The 25,852-nt window shown below is 41.1% G+C and overlaps 1 protein-coding gene across 1 annotated transcript in view; it reads left to right on the plus strand.

Moving 5' to 3' along the window:
* Positions 1 to 4,867: 4,867 nt before the first annotated feature.
* The window catches only part of Tenm4 (teneurin transmembrane protein 4), an 805,909-nt gene continuing 784,924 nt past the window's right edge, over positions 4,868 to 25,852 (plus strand). Inside the window, exon 1 of the mRNA XM_070034906.1 lies at positions 4,868 to 4,906. The gene's annotated coding sequence lies outside the window, so the exon portion shown is untranslated. The remainder of the gene's footprint in view (positions 4,907 to 25,852) is intronic.

The following is a 25,852-nucleotide window of genomic DNA, read 5'->3' on the forward strand; positions in this document are numbered from 1 at the left end:
TTACAATAACTTTTTTTAAAGAAGAAGAATGGCCTTCCCATAAGTTCCTCCTCAATGGTGATTAGGTTGACTTACATGTCACAGGGGACTCTGCAAACATCTTCAAGTTAAATCTCTTGAGATGGTGCCTACTTTGGACCATCCAGTGGGTTCTCTGCCATCAGAAATCCTAATAAGAAAGAACAAGAGATTCAAGGAAGGGAATGTAACTACAGAAACAGATTGAGCCAGGGAACATGGACAGCCTAGAAAAGCTGGAGAAGACAAGGAAACAGTCTCCCTACACCTTCCAGAGAGATGTTGCCCTGTGAGCACCTTGATGTTAACCCATTGAGATGGACTCTGACCTCCATAACATAATTGATTGAAGTTGTGTTGGTTTAAGCTACTAAATTGGTAGTAAGTCGGAGACTGCCTGGGGCTGGGAACTGAGAGTAGAGCTGCTTTGAATTTTTGTTGTAGTTCTTGTTTTTAATGCTGGTAGTGGATCTTGAACTCAGGGTGTGGGCACTTCCCCTTGGCTTTTCTGTTCAAGGCTGGTACTATTTGAAACAAGTCCACTTGTGGCTTTTTTTTAAGCTGGTTAATTGACCGAAAGAGTCTCTTGGATTTGACTGCCTGGCTTCAACCTGGGACCCTCAGATATCAGCCTCCTGAGTAGTCAATTGGCCACTCTTACAAGGAAGTCTTCTGTATGCTTCCTCCTATATAAAATGTGAGCCCTGGAGACTCCCTCGGGGGAACTGAAGGTCATATCCCCAATTCCTATCTTCCTCTTGGTCTCTGACTACTTTGGAATGTCTCTTCTGAACAGGGGCTCCCTCTTTTCCTTCCCCCTTATGCATTTACACTTGCATGAGGCCCAAGTAGATTGCTTGTTGATGATTGTTTGTTGACATTTTAAACTCCTTCCTTGCTGACTATGGATGCATGGCCACTGTTCCTACAGCCCCAGACCTACTCCATTACCACTCCCACCACTCCTAGTCCTCCAGCCCCTACAGGTGTTCCCTGGCTGAATTAACCAGCTAGGACTCATAAGCAAACTCCAGAGACTTATGCAGCTTACACAACTGACATCTTTCTCACAGCTCTGAAGCCTGTGAGTCCAAAATCATGGTGCCAGCAGGACTGGTTTCCTTTGAGGCCTTTCTCTTTGATTTGCAGATGATTCTTCTCTGTTGACTCTTTGCTGTCATCTCCTCCTAGAGCTCCTATCTCCTGTTCTGATAAGGACCCCAGTCACATTAGATTTCAGTGCATTCGAAGACATGCATTTTCAAGTAAGTAAGGTCCTGTCTCCAAATACAACCACATTCTGGAGTATATGGGTTAGGGTTTCATCAGCAGAATCTGATGGTAGAAGCAAAAAGAGCAAGTAACTGTTGCAAGTGACTCATAAAGATGGCATGCATACTTAATCACCGGGCACTCAGCACATCTGGCCTAGCATTCTGGGCATTTGTGTCCCTGTCATATCTATGGTCATATATCTGGAATACCCCTACTAAGTCTGTCACATTCTTAATTTCCTACTGTAAGCCTAGACTATAAAACTATTCCTGCCTGGACCGCCACAGTCCCCAGCTCTGGCCTTACAGCACAAAGGAAGCCATGGAGCTATTTGGATTTGGTGTCATCTTTTTTGCTTTTTGTGTTTTTGTTTTTGTGGGGCTTGAACTCAGTGCCTTATGCTGTTAGTCTGTCACGATGCCACCTGAGCCACACCCCCGGCCTGATCTTTTGCTAATTATTTTAGAGATGGAGCTACCAGAGGTTGGCTTTGAACAGTGATCCCAGAGATCTCAGTCTCCTGAGTAACTAGGATTACAAGCAGGAGCCACCAGAGCCCAACTGGTGTCATCCTTTTATGTGTCCATTACTCAAAATAATTTAAAATCGAAAGAGTATATGCTGTATACATACATTGTATATGTATATGTATATATATATATATATATATATATATATATAAAATCTCCCTAAAATAAACATTTTGTGCATGCGTGTATTCTCTTGAACATTGGCCCACGTCTGCTTACATTTCAAGTGTCAGCTAGAAAGGATAGTAAGAAATTTTTGGACAATGACCTTCCATTTCCCCCAATTAATTGACCTTGGAAAAAAATGTCTACAGAGAATGGAAAGCCTTCATGAGCAGAGCTAGCGTGTGTGATGGTGGATCAAAGCAGAGGCTTTGAATTCAGACAGGCCTGCATTTCAATTCTGCTTCTACCACTTATTAATGGTGTGACCTTGAGTGAAGTGCTGAACCTCTTAGTTTTGAGTTTGTAATAATATCACATTCATGAGGCCACTGCAAGAAACAAGTGATATGATGTACATGTGTAGGCTGGCAGACCCCCGTGAGATCTGGGGCAAACTGATCAAGGAATGGGGCTCTCTCCCCTCTCCCTGCAGAGGCCGCATTGCCAGGCAGTTCCCCTTTCTCCCCTCCCACCTGCTACCCCGTCCCAAAGTGACTCCCAAGCCCTGATCTCTGCTCAGTGCTTAATAAAATCCTCCATCCCTTTCACCAGCAAAGAGGGCTTTTGCAAATCTTATGGTAATAGATTCTTTTGGCCAATTCACTTGGCAGGTTTTACATCTGAAAGAGTATTTGACAGTTTCCCGAGGCCTTTCTCTAGGGGCCCTCCAAGGTCCAGAAAGCACTGGGTGATTAACTTCTGACTCTCCCAGCCCTGGAACAGCTCCCAGGGTACAGTGCCTTCAGCATCTCTCCAGCCCCTCTGGAAGAGGTAAAGGTAAACTTGCTGACAGAGGTTTGGAAAAGAAACTTAAAGGGGAAGGAAGAAGAAAATGAACATTAACTGAGCGTTGTTTTTATCTTTGAGGCTCTTGACATCAGTGCTCTTAGTTTTCCCAATGGAAGACTCTCCTGTTACTGAGGAGGAAGCTAAGATTCAAGGAGGTTCATTCACTAAGGCAAAACTACACTGGTGGCAAACAAAGTTCAAGGCCATAGGTCTTTGAGTCTAAATCTTACTTTTGGACAGATAAAACATTAAATAAATGAAGGTGTAAATATAAGAACATTTAAATGATGGGATTGCCAAGCACAGGTAGCTCACACCTGTAATCCTAGCTATTTAGAAGGTGGGGATCTGAAGACCATGGTTTGAAGCCAGCCTGGGAAGGAAGGTCTGTGAAACTTATTTCCAATGAACAAGCAAAAAGCCAGAAGTGGAGTTATAGTTCAAGTGTTAAAACAGCACCCTTGAGTGAAAAAGCAACAAGTGTGCCCCAGTCTGTGAGAATGAATCTGACTCCAGAGCTCTTTCCGTGGGGATACCTCAGCTCCAGTACCATCACCAAAAAAAAAAAAAAAAAAAAAAAAAAATAGGTCTTTATAAATGTTGGAAGAAAACATATCTATGAATACGTGATTTTGGAAAGGATTGAATGAATGGATACAATAACACAAATAAGAAAAGAATGAGGATTGCACATATGCAAAAGTGTGTGGGTCTAATGTTTATTAAGTGTATGGATGGCGTGAATAGATTTACCACATGAAGAAATGAATGATAATGAATGATAATGCCAGTGAAGTGGGAACTAATGGGTGAGTAAATACATGCACGAATGAAGGCTATGGAACGGACATGTGAGAGTGAATAAATACATTGTTGCAATAACAAATTAATGCAAAGATGAATGACTAATACGTGAATAGACTGGTGAGTGCAGGAATGAATGAGTAAGTGAATGAATGTGTCCACAAGTGGATGCATGAATGTCCTCCTTATTTTCTCTGGGCTTCCTCACTCTCTCAATGTGCCCTGTGATCAGAGGATTCAGAGGGCCAGGTGAAATTCCAGGAGCTGAAGAAGTAGCTATAGGACCAACTATGCATAGAGAAACCATTTGCTGGGAGTTCCCTACAATATCTGCCACATCTCCTCAGAACCATACACCAGAAGGCCCTTAGAGGCCCACTGTTTCCTGGCTACTTTGGAGGCTGAGAGCTGAGGATCATAATTTGAAGCCAGCCTGGGCAGCCTGAGACTCTTGTCTCCAATTAGCCACCAAAAAGCCAGAATTGGAAAGAGCACTAGCCTTAAGCACTAAAGGTCAGGGACAGTTCCCAGGCCCTGAATTCAAGCTCCATGACTGGCACACAGACACAGACACAGACACACACACACACACACACACACACACACACACACACACAGAGCCCATTATCCTCCATAACTGGAAACCTATAGTCCCTGCTCCAGGAAACACAAGGTACAGTGAGGGCTTACCTTTTCAGAATTCCTTTGTCCTACTCCCCATTTGCTCACTACCTCCTATCACCCACATCCCACTCCTTCCTGTATCCCAAGTGCCTCCCCCCAACCCAACCACACAACAGACCTGAACACAAGCAGGCACCCACAGACAAGAAAATTAATTCTCAGCTTCCAAGAAGAGCCTCCTGTAAGGAACAGGCTGCTGCAATATCTTTGCAACAAGCAGCAACTCACATGTAGGATTACAACAGGTTGAGCCAATCCACACTCCCCAGTGCCGGGGCTCAGGGAAACAAGGAGGAAAAAACAACAGCAACTACACTGGGAAGAACAAGGCAGACATCCTGATACAACCAGTGCCAGTGCCAGGCCCTGGCTCTGTCCAGATGGTAAGAGCTGTCGCTTCTTGTGCAGAGTCCAGTGTCTAAACTCCTCTGCATTGCTGAGCTTTCCTTGTGCTTCCTTTTCCCACTTCAGACTCGGAGCCACCACGGGTTTTGAATGACTGACACCTCCTCTTTCACCTCTGGGAGCCAATTCCTGCAGGATTGGGGCAAACTAGCATTTCAGATCTCCTTGGCAACCCTCAGTACCCTGTCTCCAGAGGATTGCACTTCTCCCAACCAGCAGAGACCCTGGACATCTGGGTAAGCTCCACACCTTTCTCTTTTGTTTCTTTGCTGCCACAGGCAGCCTGGTTTCAGCTTTCACAGAAGAGAGAGATGGGTTGGGAGGAAAGGCTGTCCTGGAGGTTAGGAATGGCTGGTCAGAAAGAGGACAGGGGCGTGTGCCTGGTACCAGGGGAGCAAATATGGCTGCATACAGATTCCTAGCAAAGGGGATTGCTCCCGTTCAGTTTTCACTCTTCTCCTTGCTGGTCCTGTGATGCAACTTGGGAGTAATAGCTGCCACTAAGGACTGGGTGCCCATTTCGCCCCAGGCATTTGTCAGTCACTGAATTAATCATCTTAGCTTGGCACACACCCAGAGGAGTTGTTCTGGGTGAGTGGGTGAAGAGGAGATTGGAGTCGTCTGTGGGCTCCTAGAGCTGTGGGGAAGGGCTGGGTTTGTGACTGTTTTTCTTTATTCATGGACCATTGCTAGAAAAGTAAGTATGCTTCCACATGTGTCTGGAAAGTTCTTAGACTACCACCATCACTACCACCACCACCACCCCCCCCCCCATCAACTTTATGGTTTGTTTTGGAAAGGAGAGGGAGGCCTGCAAAGGAAGAGATAGACCCTGGCCTTGGTGACTAACTTCAAACAACAACTACTAAAGAAGACAGTGATGTGCAAATTACTGATTTTTATTGGATGCTTTGGGGAATAGAGCTGTTTGTCAGGAAATGAAAGAGAATGTGTGTGCTTATAAAATTATATGGAAAATCAATGCAGTGTTAAGTATATTTTTTCAGTTCTTGGAGTCCAGGATTGTTCTCTAGCCAATTCTAGCAAACTCTAAGGGAGACAGAGACCTCCCAAAGCACAACTGAGAGATTGAACAGAAAGGTCAAGCTGCCATTGACTGCCACATTTCTTCCCTTGTGGGATATGCCTGAGTGGCTTGAAGTGACCTGTGCCATGCCAAGTTAAAATGTGGTTGTTACATTCTATCGTTAGCAGCAGCTCGCAGGGCTGCGCTATAGACAGAACATGCTAATGTGTAGACCTCTTCCCAGATTTCCTCTTCCTGTATTCTGAACCCACCATCCATCACAAATAGGATAACCCTATAGGAACTGTAAATTCAAGAAAGCAGGTCACCTCAGAGGAGCAGATAAGAGTTATCCAAAGCTTGAGGGAGAATGGGAGCTCCACCTTGTCTCACTTTGGCATGAAGTAGAAATGCTTGGTAGTCCTAAATGGTATCTCTGCAGTTCTGAGTCTGGCACGGGATATGAATATAGGTTGTAGGATTGATACCCCTAAGGGTCTTTGGTATGAAGGAATGATAAGATATCAAGCAGATTAGACAGAACTCAAAGACAGAAAATCAAAAACTGACAGTTAAGCAGGAACCAACAAATCTCCCACCTGTGATTCTAAGCCCTATACCAGATAACATTAGGTTTTTAAGACAACTGAATTGAGAACAAATAGTCTAGTCCTCCCTTGCTTTCCTCTTGTAATGCGTGGCAAATCACTGGCCTCTCTGGGCTTGGCATTCCATTGTGCATATACTTTGTTCTAAGAAGCTTTTTAAGCCTGGTGCCAGGGGCTCATGCCTGTAATCCTGGCTACTCAGGAAGCTGAGATCTGAGGATTAAGGTTCAAAGCCAGCCCTGGCAGGAAAGTCCATGAGACTTACCTCTAATTAATCACCAGAAAATTGGCTTAAAGGGGTAGAGTGGTAGAGTGCTAACCTTGCGCAAAAAAGCTCAGGAACAGTGCCCATGCCCTGAGTTCAAGCTCCACTGCCAACAACAACAAAAAGAAGAAGCTTCTGAAGACATGTTGCTACTCTATTGTGTGGTTTTTATGAGACAGAATCTTACTTACTAGTGGAGACAATTCAGTGGATAAAGATATGGCTTTTACTAGCCATATGTCTTAAGGAGGTCATTTAGCTTTATGCTTCAGTTTTCTTATCTGAAAGCTAGGGTTTTGTTTATTTGGTTGTTTGGTTGATTCATGAGTTGCTTCCCCCCCCTTTTGTTTTGTTTCCCCACCACCACTAGATTTGTGGTGAGAATCAAATGCTATAAGGCATCCTCAAAGTTGAACCCAGTGCCTATCAACACAGCTCCATGATTTCTACCAAGGTCACAAAAGGGAGTAAAGAAAATAGCATCCTTACTCTTTAATTTTTTTTTTTTTTACATTTTTGCTGGTCCTACAGCTGGAACTCTGGGCCTGGGTACTGTCCCTGAGCTCTTTTGCTCAAGGCTAGTACTCTACCACTAGAGCCATAGTGCCACTTCTGGCTTTTTCAGTGATTAACTGGAAATAAGAGTCTCACCAACCTTCCTACCTGGGCTGGCTTTGAATCTCAATTCTAACATCTCAGCCTCCAAAGTAGTTAAGATTATAGTCAGGAGCCACCGGTGCCTGGCTTGTTTTATTTTTTCATCTATTTTTCTCCTATTTTTATTACCATCAACAAGTTGTACACAGGAGTTTCCGTTTGGCATGTCATATGTGTACACTGTTTACCTTACTCACACCTGGTCACTCTCCCTCATTCCCAATTCACCCTTTTCAAACATATAACTTCATTGTTCCATTGTCACATATGTATATACAATATTTGAACTTTACTCACCCTGCTTCATCTTTCTTCCTCGCCACACCCTGGACAAGACACGTTTTACATTATTGCCATTCACTTCCTTTTAGTGTGTGCTAATTATTCAAAGGGGATCACTTGGCATTTCACGCGCGCGTATAAACAGCACTTCAATCAGATTGACTCCCTAGCTCACTCTCACTTTCTCTATCCTCCCACCCCTATTACTCAACAGCTTCCAGTGAACTTCCTTTTGCTATCTTCCTTCACGGTTGCAATGTATTTCCATAGTCTTCACCCTCTCCCATTCTCTCCCCACCTCATTCCTTCAAGTCACCCACAATTACAAACAAGGAAAATACATTCTAGCAGTGTTCATACCTATGGGAGTGGTGGTAAAACTGATCGAGTCCAATTAATTCTTATCCAAAAGCAAGCTATCTTTGTACCACACAGGAAACACATATGTAGCAGAACAACACAAACTACAACCCAGGACCAAAATTCTTTCTTTCCCCAAACACATCAGTTTCATCATCAGTGAGATGGAAATAAAGACCAAAGGCTGCTGAAGAATTAAATATAACATCACACTGTGTTTAAGTGATTGGATAAATGCTATCAGTTACTGTTTATTACCAGAAATCCATAATTTAACAAAACAAAGACAAGCTAATCAAAACATATATCTATCATCATCATGACCATTATCACTATTGCTATTATTATATATTATTATATTATTATTGGAAGTACTGGAGTATGGACTCAGGGCTTCACACTTATTAGGCAAGTGTTCTTACTATGGAGCCATATTTCCAACTCTGTTTTTTTGCGGGTGAATTTTAGAATAGGTTCTGCTTCCTGCTTGAATACCCTCCTGGGTATGACCCACCCATGTAAAGGTTCCCATGTTAGCTAAGCTGACAGGCTCATACCACTAGGCCCAGTACTGCACAGACTGGCCTTGAGTTTGTTCCTCCCAATCCTCTAGTCTCTCAAGTAGCTAGGATAGTTGAAAGCCACTGGTGCTAGTCACTTACCTTTATTTATTTCTTTTTTAACACAACTTGGGAAGTGCATTTTCCTCAAAAAAAAAAAGGGTACTCAGTGTGTCTTCTTTCATTTACTGGTTTGTTCATTGCTTCTTAACATGATGAGTGGAGATGATCAAAACTATCTGGAGTTTACTCAGATAATAGAAGGTCAGTGGTGTTACACATACATTCAAGTATCTCTTTTTTGTTAGTGACAGGATCTCCTTGCCAAAGAACACTGAAACTTGGGGATGAAATATCTTTGGCAAATCATCACACCATATCCCCAAATCAATACACTGTAAATTATTATGTGTCTATTTAAAATTAAAATGACCATTTTTCTTAAAAAAAAAAAAAGGAGGGGTACAACTTTGGGCAGACATAACACTATGGGTCTTGACTGTGACTAACAGAGATCTTAGATCCAAAGAAGTCCCACAAAGTGTTTGTGGGTATGGTCAGAGAACCATAGGTCCAGTAGAAGTACAGACATAATTAACCTCAATCTCATTTCTATGGGATAAAATATCTTCAAGTTAGATTTCCTTCAGTTAGATTTCCAGGCTTAAGAGTTTGAGGATGTAAGTTTGTCTATGTAGAGGTTAAATTTCTGTTTCTAAAATGAGAGTTTAAAAAGTGACTAAGTCTTTTAAAATATAACAATCAAAATTAGGTGATGAAATACCTGTAATGTGTATTTTTAACATTAGTTTCAATCATATAAGTGGTCAATTTTTTCCTGTGAATTTCTCTATGACTCTGTGATATTGGACTTTTCTTTTGCTTTGGGCATGGATAATGTCTCTTCTTTCTACCTCTCCCTTTCACACACACACACACACACACACACACACACACACACACACACACACACACACACACACACTGAATTACAATTCATTTAAGTTGTAATGATCTCCAAGGCAAGTGTGGAAGGGTAAAAGAAAGAGACAGAAAGGGAAGGAAGAGAAGGGAAAAGGATGAGGGAAAGGAGGAAAAAAGGAAGAGACAAAAAAGGGAATGATAAATTAATTTACCATTTATTTCTTTAGTAAACAAAATATTCTATGACTTCAATTATGAAGAGACAAGAAAAGAGCAAACCAAACCAATTAAAATTAAATATCATTCTCATAGGTAGAAATACTAAAAGAAAATTTGAATCATGGTTGAATCATAGAGCTATAATTTTCTCTTTTCTATCTTTCATCAATTTTCTATGATATGCATATATTATTTTTTAGTAAAACTTTTGCCTATTTTTGGAGCTGTTAAAAGTAGGTTTTTTTCAGAATAGCATGTATCTACTTGAATCAAAAATAGTTATACTTCACCTTTGTGGTAACAAATGTTTCTCATGCACTGGATTCTATTTTTAAACAATTTCTCAGGGTGCATCTTACTGGAGTTGGGAATATAGTCCAATGGTAGAGCACTTGCCTAGCATGCAAGGAAACCTGCATGCTAGGCAATATGAAAAGAAAAGGAAAAACATGTATATTACAGCTTATTGCTCCCAGACTGTGTTTAAGATAACCAGGCATCTTCTGATTGGCTGCAGATTAAAGCCCACATCTTTCTGTACCTCACTGTCTTCAGGGCCTGAGGCAGCAAGTTCTCTCTCTGTGTGATAGATTCAGTGTGTGGAGTTATTGAGGTCCTGACTCAATGCAGGTATGCAATGCAGGCTACCTACATATCTTTTCTTATTTGTTAATAACATTTATTAGAATTTTAATTATAAAGGCAATAAATATATTGTCCTTATAAAAAACATTGAAGTTAAGTTTCAAGAAGTAAACATCCAAGGCGTTGTATTTCCTCTACTCAGAAATAATCACTGTTTCAAGCTTGTAAATTTCCTTCATCATTTTGTATGCATGTGTAATGGGCACTTTTTAAACAAGTGGGAATATATATATATATATATATACATATATATATATTAATTGTGTGCGCCTATGTACATCAGAAACATTTTCTAATGTCATTACAAGTTTTTTCATTAACATTTTTGTGTCTGTTTAATAATAGACATACCATAATTTATTTAGCTAATTTTCTTTCTGGGTGTGTGGTTTCCTCTCAAGCTAATTTTTATTAATGTAAATAATGTTCTAATAACCATATATAATTCATGCCCCCATCTTTAATTCTTTAGCATAGATTGCTAGCATTGGAATGAGTGGGTCAAAGAACATCAACATTTTAAAAGCTTTTTGGACTCAGAGAAATGCAAGTAATGACAGACTAGTTTGCATCTATCAAACTAAAAAATAGGAAGGAACTTCCATATGTTTACACTAAAAATTATCTTTTTCACCTTTGACATATTAATATGCAGTTAGTTCTTTAATATTTTAAATTTACATTCCTTTGATTATTTGTGAGATGAAACTTGTTTTCATATTTATTAGCCATTTGTCTATATCCTTTGAATTTCTGTTCTTGGCCTTTGTCCATTTTTCTGCTCTTCTTTTTCAACTCATGAAAGATCCATCCCTATTAAAGATAGTGGGCCTTTCTTACTTCTATAGAAAATATTTCTTCAGTGCTATTTGCCTTTTATTTCTTAATGACTTTTTTCCCATATGGCAAAATTTGTCTTCTGTAGTCCATCTACTGATATCTTACAAAAATGATTTCTGTCTTCTGTGATCCTCAGAAGTACTTTCTCATTCAGAGATCAAATACTCCAACTGTCAAAATTTTTGAGTTTTTAATATGAAAATAGAGTGTGCTCTGGGGCAAAGGCTGAGGCCAGTGAATTTTACCAGGAGGCTCTTTCTGCCTCCTGCATCACTGGGACCCAGCGAGCCCAGTGATGCTGGAGATAGGGGCACCCATTGAATAACCCGGGAGAATAAGCAACTCTGGAACCAAGAACTTTGAAAATAGATGTGAATGTTCTGACTGTTACATGGTCTTAAATGTTAGTAACTGGGAAGTCATTTGTAGTGAGGGCCTCCACAAATACTGATCCTAAACTGTATGTCTGTGAAAGGAAGTCTGTGTGTCTTCCTCCAGCAAGTCTCAGCCTGCTGGACAAATGTGGCTGTGGTCTCAGGTGGCTTTGGGGCATATCTGATCAATTCCATTTTCCTCTGTCATTGCTCAGTAATGGTTTCTGTCTTGGAACTCTTTACACCAGTGAGTTCTGCAGAGAAAGAGTTCAGGGTCTCCAAGCAGCAGGGCAGCAGTGATAGAAAGCATAGACCAACTCCCAGTTCCCAGTTCCTAGCCATACAGCTTGGAGTTTCCATGCTCCAAAACAGGGTGGTAAGAGTCAGCCTGCATAGCTCCCGTGAATGTTGTAATGCACCATGGAAAATTCGCAATGCATGAGAACACTGAAAACAAGTTGATTTTCAGTATTTCTTTGAAGTATCAGATTCTGAGGAGAAGAGGGCTGTCCTGGGGGATGATAGAGGCGCTCAAGGCTTTGCACTTGCTAGACAGGGATTCGTTATTTTATTTTACTCTAGTTATTTTATTTATTTATTTATTTAGCCTTTGCTGAGATTTTTTTTCCCTTATTTTTAAAATACATTTTTATTGTAAAAATACGGTTACAGTTACATGAGCAAGGTAATGAGTACATTTCCTATCAAGCATTGTTGCCTCCTCCTTTGTTTTTCTCCTACCATCCCTTCCCTCCCACCTCCACAAGTACACTCCCTTCCCTCCCCCACCCCCACGCCCCCCTCCACCTAAATTGTAAAGTTCATTTTTCAACATAGTGTCTTGTACATTTCATTGTTACCATGGGTCAACCTGTATCCCTATTTAAGCATTTTGTTTTTTTCCCTTCCCCTCCCCAAATTAGAGAAGTGTATATACAAGATGCAGGGCACTGACATCAAATGCAGTGAGAACAGGGGTTATACGGTGGGGGAGGAACATACAAAGAAACAAAAAGGTTACATGGTACATTATAAATACAATAGAAACAATAGCAAGAAAAAAAAAACACTTGTGTCCCTATCTTGGGATTCATTTCACTTAACATCATCGTATCTGGTCATATGTACATAGTTTTTGACCTTTTCTGCTTGTCCCAGACATATACTAGTTATTTACGCTGAGATTTGAACTCAGCCTCAACCTCATGTTTTCTTTTGGCTTTTTGCTCACAGATGGTTTTCTTTCATTTGAGCCACACCTCCACTTTCAGCTTCTTGCTGGTTATTTGGACAAAAGTGTCTCTCACATTTTGTCTGCTTGGGCCGACTTCAAACTTCATTCTCAGATCTCAACCCCCTGAGTAGCTAGGATTGTAGACATGACCCACTGGCACCCATCTACTCTGGTTATTTTTAAGACAGGGCTTTGTTCTTTGTCCAGCCTGCCCTGGACAGCAACCCTCTTATTTATATGTATGATATAGCTGGGATGACAGATGCACACCACTGCATCCAGATACTGGTTGAGATGGGATCTCAACTTGCTGCCCAGGCTAGCCTGGAACTATAACCTGCCAAGTTCAGCCTCTGGAGTAGTTGACAGATGTTAGCCACAAGCTGGAAAGGGTGGCTTAGGTCTCAGAATCTAAAGACAGAGGACTGTGTGCTCTCTAGCTCCCCTAACAGGTTTCCCTGGTGCCAGCAAGCTACAAATTCAATGGCTTCAAATAAAAATCAGATCTACATTTTCTCCTGAAAAAAAAAATGATTTATTTTCTTCTAATTGATTACCTTGAAGTATATGAAAAAAATCAAACAGTGATCTAAAAGTAGAATCATGTCCCATGACATGCTTTTATAATGTACACTCTTAATTTGCTATAATTTAGAAAGTCAAATCGCAGGAAACAAGAAGTGTCCTGGAAAATTCATCATGGTTGTATACACCATGTTCACTGCCCTTCACATTGCAAACTCTTCAGATCTTCCAAGGAGGTGACCATTTTCCACTGATATACATGTTATCTGAGTATAGCCTGCACGTGTGACAATGCCAGTTTGATATGTCACTGTAATTATTTGGTTGTGGAAGACATAAGATATTAATACTTCTTTGAATCCATGTTTAAAAACTGTTGTGGCTTTACATATGCAGAAGAATTAAGTAAGGATAAAACAATAGCAAAGCAAATGGGTAATTCTTTATTGAGCAACTGCCTGGCACTGTACTAGTCCCTGAGGGAGAAGAAGAAGGAGACAGGGACATTGCTTGGAGAGGGCAGCATGGCACCAAGTCCATCCACTTTGCCATTAGGAATCCAGCTGTATTGGGAAACAGATATCCAAATATTAATATTACAATGTCAGACTTGAGTAAAAATTCAATCCCCTCCCCCAACTGCCCCCTTCTGAGTGTTTCAGGAAATAGAGTTATTTTTTTTTTGTCTGTCCTGGGGCTTGAACTCTGGGTCTGGGAGCTGTCCCTGAGCTCCTCAGCTCAAAGCAAGCACTCTACCACTTGAGCCACAGTGCCACTTCCCATTTTCTGGTGGCTAATTGTAAATAAGAGTCTCGAGGACATTCCTGCACAGTCTGGTTTTGAACTGCGATTCTCAGATCTCAGCCTCCTGAGTAGTTAGGATTAAAGGTATGAGTCACCTGCCCCCTGCAGAGTTATAATTCTTAAGTATTATGAATTTGATTTCTGTGACACATGAAAGGCAGTAAGTCAAATATGAAAACCAAACGGAGAGACTGTTTGGGTCCCTGCTGATTGGTGTGGAGCTGTGAATGCACAGGATCCATAGGGATCAGAAGAGGAGACCTTAGGGAACAGCATGTCTCCCACCCATTTCCTGGGAAGAGCATCCATACCTGCAGCTCCAGCTGGTGGTCAAAAAGTGCCATATAAGAGTCAGAGCTGAACTGCAATTGCTCAATGTTTTCTCTTCTGCAAAGCAAGGTTCATAACAGCCTTGGTGGCACATCCCAGAGACTTCAGGAGTAAAGAAGAGGAGAGCTGGGGGCCCTTTGGTGATGGAGCCCCAAAAGAGAACCACGCATCTATTGGCCCTTAAACTGCAGAAGGAGGAGCTAGAGCACTTAGTGAACTTTAACCCTCTGGTTTAGACCTCTGGTTTCTACATATTTCTCTGTTTCTGAGTAGCAAATGAGTAAGGAAGTACTGGAGTATTTGACAGGTCTTTTTACCCAAGGTCATTGACCAGTGCCTTAAAAATGACAGAATGCACAAAAAAAGGGGTATTTCCATGTGTGAAAGAGAAAAATGGGTGTTTCTGTGTCATATTGATTGTCATGTACTTGGTTTGAGCAGCCCTTCTTTGTTTGCTTGAAGCCAGAATAATGCATTATGTATAAGTTTACTCATGAAACTATTATGTGGATGTCCTAAGTTTAAATAGACCACGTATGTAGCCAGTGCTTACACATTTAGTCATTTAATTTCATTTACTTTGGAAAACTTTGAGAGTGGCCACCAACATGTGAAAGAAGCCCTTAGCCCCCTGTCTGTGGATCAGCAGCAGAAAGCTGAGCTCAAGCAGAGAAAATCAGTAGGATAAGGAAAAAAAGACAAAAGAAGGCAATGTGCAGTACTTCTCACCTGTAAGCTCAGCTACTGGCGAGGCTGAGATAGGAGGATCCAAGTACAGGGCAAAAGCTTGAGACCTTATCTGAAAAGCAAACTAAATGTAAAAAGACTGGCAAGTCCTTGATGTGGCAAATACAACGTCCTGAATTCACTCTCTAATATGGGAAAGGAAAAGGGAGAGAGGAAGGGAGGAAGGAGGAGGGGAACGGGATCAGGGAGGGGGGAAGGAAAAGAGAGGAATGGAGAAGGGCCTGTATTTTTTGGAGTTCGCTTCACAAGTGTGAAACTGACTGAGAAAGCACTTATTTTCACAAATGGGCTAAAGTGGAAGAAAAAAAATTGATTCTTGGAGACAAATTTTGCAATGTGGAACATGGTCCAATCAGCCTCACTCAGAAACATATATTTCTTCTGACACATAGCTGCCAATTAGGTTTCTACCATCCCACCCAACCCTCATCAAAAAATCTAGCAATGGAGAAACACTTCCATATGCTAGAAGCTGCTTTCTCCATTCTTGCTGAGGAGGAAGAAAGAAAGATGTAGTGAGGAGCCAACTTGCATATACTTTGTAAACACTTAGCTGCAGCACATACAGATTGAGTAATAGCAGTCCTTGGAGCTGGCCGTAAATAACTCTCCAAGCCTACAGCCCTCTGCTCAGTGCTTCTTGAGATTTTGCCATGAAATGGCCTATTAACAAAAATTTAGTTATAATTTACATAGGCTATGGAAATAACTTAAGATCATTAAAACCAGACTCAAAGATTCCGAGTTTGAAACTCAGGAAGAATTATGGCATTGCCTACCAATGTACTTTTAATTTGTTTTGTTTTGTGCTGGTCCTGGGGATTGAACTCAGAGCCTTCTGTTCTGACTCACCTTTTTCAGTCAAGACTGGCACACTACCACTGAAGCCATGCTTCTACTTCTGGCTTTTTGCTAGCTAATTGGAAACAGACTCTCATGGATTTTTATTCCTCAGACTAGCTTTGAACTATGGTCTTTAGATCTCAGCCTCCTGAATAGATAAGATACTGTCTACCAATGTATTATGGTAGGGATCCCCAAATCCAATCTTTGATCTGTTCTTAACTCATTGGCAGGATCTTAGATAAATCACAGAGGAAAAAAATCTAAAAAACAGAGAACATGAATATATGGAGTAAGGAAGAGTTCCTTTGTCACCTAATACTCCACAGATATCTGTAATGGAATATAGGGAGAGGAATACTGCAGAGTGCTGGGTGTTGGAGTCAGTATGTCTAAGAATCACTCCTGTGATTGACTTTCTGGTGTTAAACTCAGATCTTCTGGTTCTTGGTTTCACTTGGCTCATGTATAGCATGGGGTCACCAGTAATACCTATAACCATTACTGAGGGAATGCCAATGTAAGCATCTAGTCAACCATAAACCACTCCAAAAGGAACTGTATTTATATTTGTTTCTCACAGTATCCTTAAAGTTTAACACAATGGTTGGCATGTTGTAAATAGATCCTAAATATTTGCTGAATGAAGCAGGAGGGCCCGAGGAGGTGTGGCGGGGGGGGGGTTCATATTTCACATTGTCTCAGACCTTAGAGTAAGTCCAGATAATATATTGTTTCCAACTAGAAATCTATGTTCGATTCAAAGTTAGGCAAGGTGTTGCTTCTTTTGTCTCTAAAGGGACATGTGGCTGTGTCTATCCTTTCTCTTGCACTTGGATTTGGAAATAGAATCAGAGGGGGGAGTCCCTGCTTCTCATCAATATCATGATTTGTCCCAAAACACATGGCTACTAAGTAGGAAGCTAGAAGTAGAACTCAAGTCAGGAGAATACAAAGCTCACCTCATTTGTCCTATGTGAATCTAACAGCCTGAAGATCAGCTGTTTATCAGAAGAAGCTCCCCAGAAACTGCTGCTTTCTCTTGTATAGGGCACTGGAAGTAGAACGCCACTGCAGGTAGATTTTAGGTCACCACTACTTACTCTAAATGGGCAGGAATTATAATCATGCATTCATTATTCTGCGTGGCAGTAGGTTAAAAAGCCATCTGTGGGCCCAAATTGTGAAATTATTCCAGAAGATTATCAAATGCCTGTCTTAAACATCTAAATCATACAGTAATTTCCTAATCAAACATTTTTATCAGCACAAAAGGTTTAGCAAGTCCTGACTCTACAATTTTAATATCTAGAAAAGCTGGAGGAACCTTCTAGACAGATGCTTTACTCAGTCTGATGTCTGCAAAGTTATCTGTGTCTGTGTGTGTGTGTGTGCATGTGCACACATGCACACTAGTACTAGGGTTTGAATTCAGGACCTCATACTCTCCCTTAGCTTATTTGCTCAGAGCTGGGTCTCTACCATTAGAGCTACCCCTCCACTTCCAGATGTTAGCTATTTAATTGGAGTTAAGGGTCTTTCAGATTTCCCTGCCCAGGCCGACTTTAAACTTAGATCCACAGATCTCAGTTTCCCGAGTAACAAGATTACAGGTGGGAGCCACTAGGGTGCCTGGCTTGTAAAGACATTTTAAACAGGAGTAACCAAAGCAGCAAAGCTCCTCCAGTTTGATACAAGAGTCCTTGCTTGGCAAATGGATGCCATCTTTTCCCTCTTACCCTCATCCTTAGACAGCTCTGTTAATCTGACTAGCAAAGCAAAAACATTTCTTTTCTTAGACAGTCCTGCCAGCTTCCCTAAGAATGTCTTCTGCATTGGGCATCAGTACACTTTTCTTCTGCAAGAGAAAGGAAGAAAGTTCATCTTGTTTTCACACACAGGTTTGCACTTTAAAATGAGCTGCATGCAATAGTGACATCACTTTGTTTTATCTAATTAATGGCTACCGAGGGGAAAGTACTGTGTGATGCTTAGAATTCTTTGCACAGAATAATTGCTCCAGATATATGTGCAGAATGTTACAGAAACATGCAGTAATGGGAGCTTTGACAATACTGTGCTTTTAAAGCCTTTTAAGAATACCATGGGCATGTCTAAAAGAGAGCAGCATGAAATGAGAATTTTAAAATGCTAATATGGTTATAAAATGAAGCTGAGAATTAACCCTTGTCCATAGTGGATGATATTGGCTTAATAGTCCTCCTACTGTTTGCCTTGACTAGAATTTTTCATTCATCTCAAAACTTATTCTGTAAGCACATGCTGGAGATCAGGCAAATAGTAGTCAGGAAGACAGGCACCTGTCCTGTAGAAGTTTCCAGAATCCCAGGGAAAACTAATAAATAAACAACTAAAGGTAATGAATAAACAATTATAGGTAATGCTGAGTTTTACTCAAAAAAGTAAAGAGGACCAGTGCTGTTGGCTCATATCTGTAATCCTAGCTACTGAAGAGGCTGAGACCCAAGGATCATAGTTCAAAGTTAGACCAGGAAGACAGGTTAAATAGACTCTTCTCTCCAGTAAACCATCAAAAAACCAGAAGTGGAAGTATGTCAAGTGATAGAGTGTCAGCCTTCCTCTTACTAGCGATACGATACCCCCTCCCCCCACCCAGCAGGTATGAACATCTGGCCCATGGGCCCTATAAAAATGTCAAAATTATTTAGTGCATGACAGGACAGACATGGATGCTTCTCTTATAGTTCTCAGTGGCTAGCTGCCCACGGGCCACATGCCTGTAGTAATAATTTTGCATTGTCTGTGAATAATGCTACAAATATCCACATGGCCCTTGACAGAAAAAAAAATGTTTTTCACCCCTGCAGGAATCAAATTAGCGTCTGGCCTCAGTATTCTCACCTGTGAAATGGAGAGTTGTAATAGTCTGTAACTTAGGATTGTTAAGAGGAATAAATGTACTCATCATAAAAAAGGCATTCAAAGCAATATCCAACTTTTTGTTATGTCCCTTCCTTTCCCCAAATTAGAAAAATGTATATATAAGATGCAGGGCACCGGAATCAAATACAGTGAAAATAGGGGTTATTCCATGAGGGAAGAATATACAAAAGAAACAAAAATCACATAGTACATTATAAATACATTAAAAACAACAGCAAGAAAGATAAAACCACTTGTGTCCCTATCTTGGGGTTCAATTCGCTTAGCATCATCTTATATGGTCATAGGTGCATAGCTTTTGACCTTTTCTGCTTGTCCTAGAGAGGGAAGAGCTGGTAGGGGAAAAACAAAGGAGGAGGTAACAATACTCGATAGGAAATGCACTCATTACCTTACTCATGTAACTGTAACCCCTCTGTACAGCATTTTTGCAATAAAAAATATATAAGCAATATCCAGCAGTCAGTAAGCTCTTGATATGTACTGATTGTTGTTCTCATGGTACTAATGAATACTTTTGTTGGAATTATGTGTTTGAGTAGTGTTTGCTAAATGAACACAGGAGTGGTGACTCCCCATAAACACAAGATACCTTTTGTGTACCTGGATCAAGAAAAGCTTAGTCAAAATATTCAAGGAGGGGCTGGGAAGGTGGCTCAGTGGTAGAGTGCTTGCCTTGTATGCATGAGGCCCTGGGTTCGATTCCTCAGCACCACAAAAGCAGAAAGAAAAAGCCAGAAGTGGCGCTGTGGCTCAAGTGGTAGAGCACTATATGATTTTTGTCCCATTTTTTTGGTGAACGACAAATAAGAGAGTAGAGGAAGAACATGTATGTTTTGGACAATTGCCTGATATGCTTGTTGGCTCTTGGATTTAAATGTATACTCTTCTTGGGTATTTTGGACACCATAGAACAGAACTCAGATTTCTTTAGATGCAGTCACTGCATTCTTTGCGTGAGGAAACAACACTGTGTCTCTCTTTAATTATGCTGAGCCAACTATGTGAGACTCATACAGATACAATGCAATTTTATTTTGCCAAGGGCCTTTCATCTCAAGCTGCATCCCTGGAATTCAAGTTAAATAATAAATAATACAGCACAAGGTGGATGGGAGTGGAGAGGAGGGGACCTGAGCCACCAAAACAAAGGAGGGAAAGCTCTGACAATGGAGAACCTAGAATCAGATTGCAGGGAACCTCCACCTCTGCCTCCAGCTGTGGCTGCTAGGGGACATTTCAGAAAGAAGGACTGGAATGGGGATGTGGTTCAACCAATGGCTTCAACAATGCTTCTGATTTCATGGTAATGACATTACTGTGTTTGTCCTGCCACTCTGGAGCAGGCTTTCCACTTAGAAGGACATGTCTCAACAGACAACACCCCATGGCAATAAGGGAGTTGTGATGGGCACTAAAGAGTATAGCATGTGGCAGAGCGAGAGAGGAAGGGAGAAGCTTAAAGTTGCAATACTGAGAATAAACATTTTCTGGTAGGGGGAAGTATTAGAGACTATTTATGTTTGTTTATTCACTTATTGTGCTGATACTGGAGTTTGAACTCAGAGCCTCACATTCTCCCTGGGATTTTTTTGATCAAGGCTGGCACTCTGCCACTTCATCCATAACCTCCACTTCTGGAGGTTTGGTGGTTCATTGGAAATAAGAGTCTCTCGGATTTGTCTGCCCAGGCTGGTTTCGAACCTTGACCCTCAGATCTCAGCCTCCTGAGCAGTTAGGATTACAAGTGTGAGCCATCAGAGCCTGACTGAACATTTATTGATACTTACTGTGTACCATAAGTCCATCGTGGGCTCTACTTCAGGGAGTTAGCAATATATGACCGAAGGGCCAAATCTACCAGAAATCTATGTTTATAGAACACAAGGACCAAGAAAATTGAAAATTATTTCTGTTATTGGATTCTGCTGAGCCCTGCTCTGGTTTAATCATGGAACACATGCAATAGGTTATATGATTATTTATAGTCTCAATTTGATCATTTAGACACTGGGTCTTGGGCCGAATAAGTGCTGATATGACATAGTCCATCAGTTGCCTTCTATCTGGAGACAGAAACTCACATGCTTCAGGACTTGAGAGTAGAAGTCAGGATTTTTGACCCAGGAGATCAGAACTAAAACAGAGGGCAGGTGTTCTCAGCAAGGTGAAATACATTGCTTTGTCGCCAGTGCAGGAGTAACCATGGGAGTGTAGATGTCTCTTTGGTGCACCAATTTCCTTTCCTTTGGATGTATAAGAAGTATAAGAAGTGATAAATGGGGCCAGGCTCAGCGGTTCACACCTATAATCCCAGCTACTCATTGTGATTCAAGGTCAGTCTAGGCAAAAAGTTAACAAGACTTCTTGTCAGTCAACAACTGACCGTGGTGGTATGCTAATGATTCCAGTTTATATCGGAGAAATAGGGCAGGAGGACCCAGGTCAGAGGTGGGTCCTAATTGGGCAAAACCCAAACCACAAGACCCTATTCAAAAATGACTAAAGCCAATATGCTCAAGTAATAGAGCACTAGCAATTGCAAGGCTTTAAGTTCAAGCCTCATTACTGTCAAAAAGATAAAAGAAACAGAGAGATGAGAGAAGGAGAGGAGAGAGGGAAGGAAGAGAAGGAGAGAAGGAGGAAAGAAGGAAAGAAAGAGGAAGGAAGGAAGGAAGAAAGGAAGAAAGGAAGGAAGGAGGAAGGGAGGGAGGGAGGGAGGGAGGAAGGGAAGGGAAGGGATATGAGACTTGTATGTAAAATCTTATAATTTTTAAATGTGGGCAACTAATGAATAGCTTTTAAATGTTCTATAAATTAAAGCTTTGTAGTCTGGATGCAGTCCTAGAACCTATAGCTTAAAAACTGCCTATTAGGAATTTACTTGGTCCAACTCTTTGACTTCACAGTGAGAAAATCACAGAGCTACTAAGGGGGAAATCTAAGTCATTCACATTGTATTGATCTCTCTCTACGGAGCACTGCCCTGATTTCTATTTGGTAGAATAGTAGTTGGTAAGTAGGAGTAATTCTTTATAGACTTAGCTAGACCACTTAGTACCACTGGAAGATAACAGAATGAGGCAGAACTGGAAGGTACAACTTAAAGAGACCTGTGCATCTCCCACTCCTTTATAGTTTTGTAGGCAACCAGAGAGGATTGCTGAAATGTCCAAAGTCACACAGGTTAAGTAGGGGAATAGGCAGGTCTTTAACCTCAGACACCATCCTTATTCTGAGGCTTTCTTTTGCCTTGTGATGAACTCTGAATCTTGGATGTACTTCTTCAAAACCTTCCCAAGTACGCTTTGCATTATACCCAGTTGATGAGTACAATTGAGATTCACACATAGCTGCAATTCATTGGTGAGCTCCTGGGCCATCACTTGCTTTAGCCAATTGGATATTGGCTACAGTTGACCTGATTCCAGAACAGTGAATGGTAGGAAAATGTTCTCTAAGCCAGTGAGGTGGAAAAGCTCTATTCTATGAGGATGAGTTCTCTATTCCTCTCACTCAGCAAGGCCTATAGGCCTGACAGACTTGTTTTGATTAGGGAACCTCTTAGATCTAGAGTTCAAGGAGGGCTGTGAGGGTTCAAGTGACCTGAGTGGAAGAGAATAGGAAATACCTGACTGTTTCTCCAGGCCAAGGTCTGCTATGGGAAGGAGCCCAGGATCTTTCTACACTCTAAAGGTCTTATATGTTACAGAACACCTAAAGTTAGAACTCCAGTAGTGTGTTGAGAGAAGGCACTAAACACAGATAACATTAAGTCATAAATTCACTCTAAAAGTGGCAGCAAATCCTAAGGCTTTTGTCCTCAGAGCAGTAGACAGGACTGACTGTGAGTATGTGAGTTATGCCAAAGGCTCCCAGAAAATTTCAGGGTGAAGACCAGAGTGTCTGAAGTTCTAGTTGTATACACAAGAAGGAAAACAGACGAATATGCCACTACTGTACTCATGTGGTCCCATCATGTCATGATAGAACCCTGCTTGTATACAATATGATCATCTCAAAGACTTCAGTCCAGCATCTCAACACTCAGTGGTTCAACACTCCCAGCACTAGGGAGATGTCGGATGTGCAGACTATAACCTGTACTAGGATGGCAGAGCAAGCCGCAGCTCTGTGACACCATGTGGGAGTTTTTGGAGCTCTAGGCTTGGTAGTAGGAGTCACAGCTCTGCAGCAATCTAGGCATTCTAATCTGCAACCTGCTAAGACTTTGTGTGTCCTATCGGCCAAGGGAGTCAACACCTCTATACCTCAATTTGCTCATAGCTAGAATGAAGATAGTAATGGGGGCTATTCACAGAGAGGTTGTAATATTTGACTGAGTTGCCCAGGAAGCAAATTCATAGACCTAATAAGCTCTTAATATGTATTAACTATGGCTACCATCATAATTCAGGACTCAAGCAGTTGTAAAGGAGGGTTTTCTCATTCCCTGCTGCCTTATCATCTTCCTCACTAACCCATTGAGTTCCTACTAACACAGCTGGAAGTCATCTTATGAATTTGTGTGATATTTATAGAGATTCTTCAAAGGATTAAGAATTAAAACAGCAGACCAAATGTCACCCCTTATCCTCCCAACAACTAGAAGGCAGACATGGTTATCTGCATTTAGAAGCCAAGGACATTCACGCTCCTCAAGTCACCCACAGCTTGGAAATATACACAGTAGAACCACAGGGCTTCTCAGACAAGAAACTCAACACCCTGGTGGTGGCCCAGCCTATTAATGTGCCAGACTTGAAAAAGAGTATGGTCTTCCTTTACACACTCTTTAACTCCTGCTCCTTCTCTAACACAAGAGGGGAATAAAAAGAAGGCACAAAACCATAAAGGGAGAAAAAGCTAAAGAGGAGACAACAGCATTTGGGAACGATAAAGCTGATAGATTGACTTAGGCAGAATTGAAAATGCATAAGGTAAGCTGTCAGTAGGGAAAGTAGATACATGACACTTGCCACTAAGCTTTAGGAGAGCTGAGAAATGGGAAGCTTGAAGCACTGCAAAGTGTTTGATGAATGCCTCAAACATCCCTCCTTCATCATCATTCTCTTCTGGGTGCTTACCCTTCTCCACCGCTGCCTACAATCCCTCATGAACTGGCCTGAAAAACTCTGGGCTTGTGGGAGACAACACAGCTAGGTACAACATACTGAGAAAACAAACTGGAAAAGTAAATGAAATCCCTAAGAAGAATGAGGTCACCTCCCATTCCATCCTCCACTAGGATTCTAGAAAAACCTTAGCAGCTGCTCTTGTCTTCTTGGGGAAGAAGCAGAAATATTTCTTCCTGGTGAAACCAAGTGGCCACTGAGAACAGACGTGAAGATGTTATTAATAAATCATCAGTTGAAATGACCCAGCTAAACCATCCCACTGGTCAACAAGTCCTGCTTCGATAGCCTAAAATTTCCAACTAGATTTTATAGATCTGAGATTTTAAAAAATGTATCATTAAATAGTTGCACAAAAGAGTTTCAATTCAATGTGTCAGTTTGTAAGCATAATGTGTCTTAATCAATGTCACACCCTCCATCTTTCTCCTCCATCTCTCCTAACCCCAATCAGTGTATACTTGAATGGTATACGCATGGCCATAGACTGTTCATGAGCAAGCAGCAATTTAAAAAAAAAAAAGCCTCAGGGTTGGGAAGGTGGCTCAGTGGTAGACTGCTTGCCTTGCATGCACGAGGCCCTGGGTTTGATTCCTCAGCACCACATAAGCAGAAAAAGCCAGAAGTGGTGCTGTGGCTCAAGTGGTAGAGTGCTAGCCTTGAGTTGAAGAGCTGAGGGACAGCGCCTAGGCCCAGAGTTCAGGCCCCTGACCAGCAAAAAAAAAAAAAAAAAAAAGAAAGCCTCAAGCTAGGTACAGTGGCTGATGCCAGTTATCCTAGCTAATCAGGAGGTTGGGATTGGAAGGCTAGATTTGAGTGCATCCCAGGGAAAAAGGTCAGGAGACTCCATTTCAACCAGTATAAGCTGGGTATGGTGGTGTGTGGCTATCATCCCAGCAATGCAGTAAGCACAAATAAGAAAATCATGGTACAGGCTAGTCCAGACATAAAATGCTAAATCTTATTCAAAAATAATAGCAACAATTAAAACCTAAAAGCAAAAGCATCTATCTAGCAAGCACAAGGCCCTGTGTTCAAATCCTATTACCTCCAAAATACCTAACAAACAACCCCCAACCCTGCCTGACACTTTGAGGAGAAAAAGTCGATAGAGATAATGAGGGAAACAGTGGAATGATTCATAAAATATGCCATTAGTATCCTTAGAGATATTGCACAAATAAAATAAGGAGATTATTTAAAAAGAAACATGCACAACTAAAAACAGGATCCTGACACTTAAAAATATAACAGAAGAAATAAAAAATATCAACAGAAGGATTAGTAGGCAAATCTAACTTCCCAAAGTAGAACAAGTTTAAAATATGAAAAATAAGAAAGAAGAGATTGACAAAACAAGCAACAGTCTATGAGACCTCCAATTTGAATGTGAGGAATGTTGAAAATAGAGAACAAGAGAATAACTGGAACAAAGCTTGGACACAGCCCAACATATGGGTGATAGAAGACACCAATCACCAGACAATGTCTGAACTTGAGGTAAAGGAAACATTCTTAAAAACTTTCAGAGGTGGGGGTAAAATGGTAAGGATCACAGCTAAGCATGATGGAAAGTGTCTGTAATTCTTGCTATTCAGAAGGTAAAGGTAGCAATATTGTGAGCTTAAGACCAGTCAGTGCAAAGTTAACAAGACTCCCATCTCAAATGTAAAATTCAAACAAAAGGACTTCAGTCTGACTCAAGCAGTAGAGTACCTGCCTAGCGTACTCAAAACCCAGAGTTCAGTACCCAGAAATAATTAATTAACTAGTCACAGAAATAGGAGAAAGAGACGAAAGACAAGAAAGACAAATTTGGAAAATTCTAGATTGGAAATAAATCTCAAAAATTCTATGTTGGAGATGTAGAAATTTGAT

This window comes from Dipodomys merriami, unplaced genomic scaffold (assembly GCF_024711535.1).
Source record: "Dipodomys merriami isolate MVZ:Mamm:240054 unplaced genomic scaffold, mDipMer1.0.p SCAF_25, whole genome shotgun sequence".
Taxonomy (NCBI): Eukaryota; Metazoa; Chordata; class Mammalia; order Rodentia; family Heteromyidae; genus Dipodomys; species Dipodomys merriami.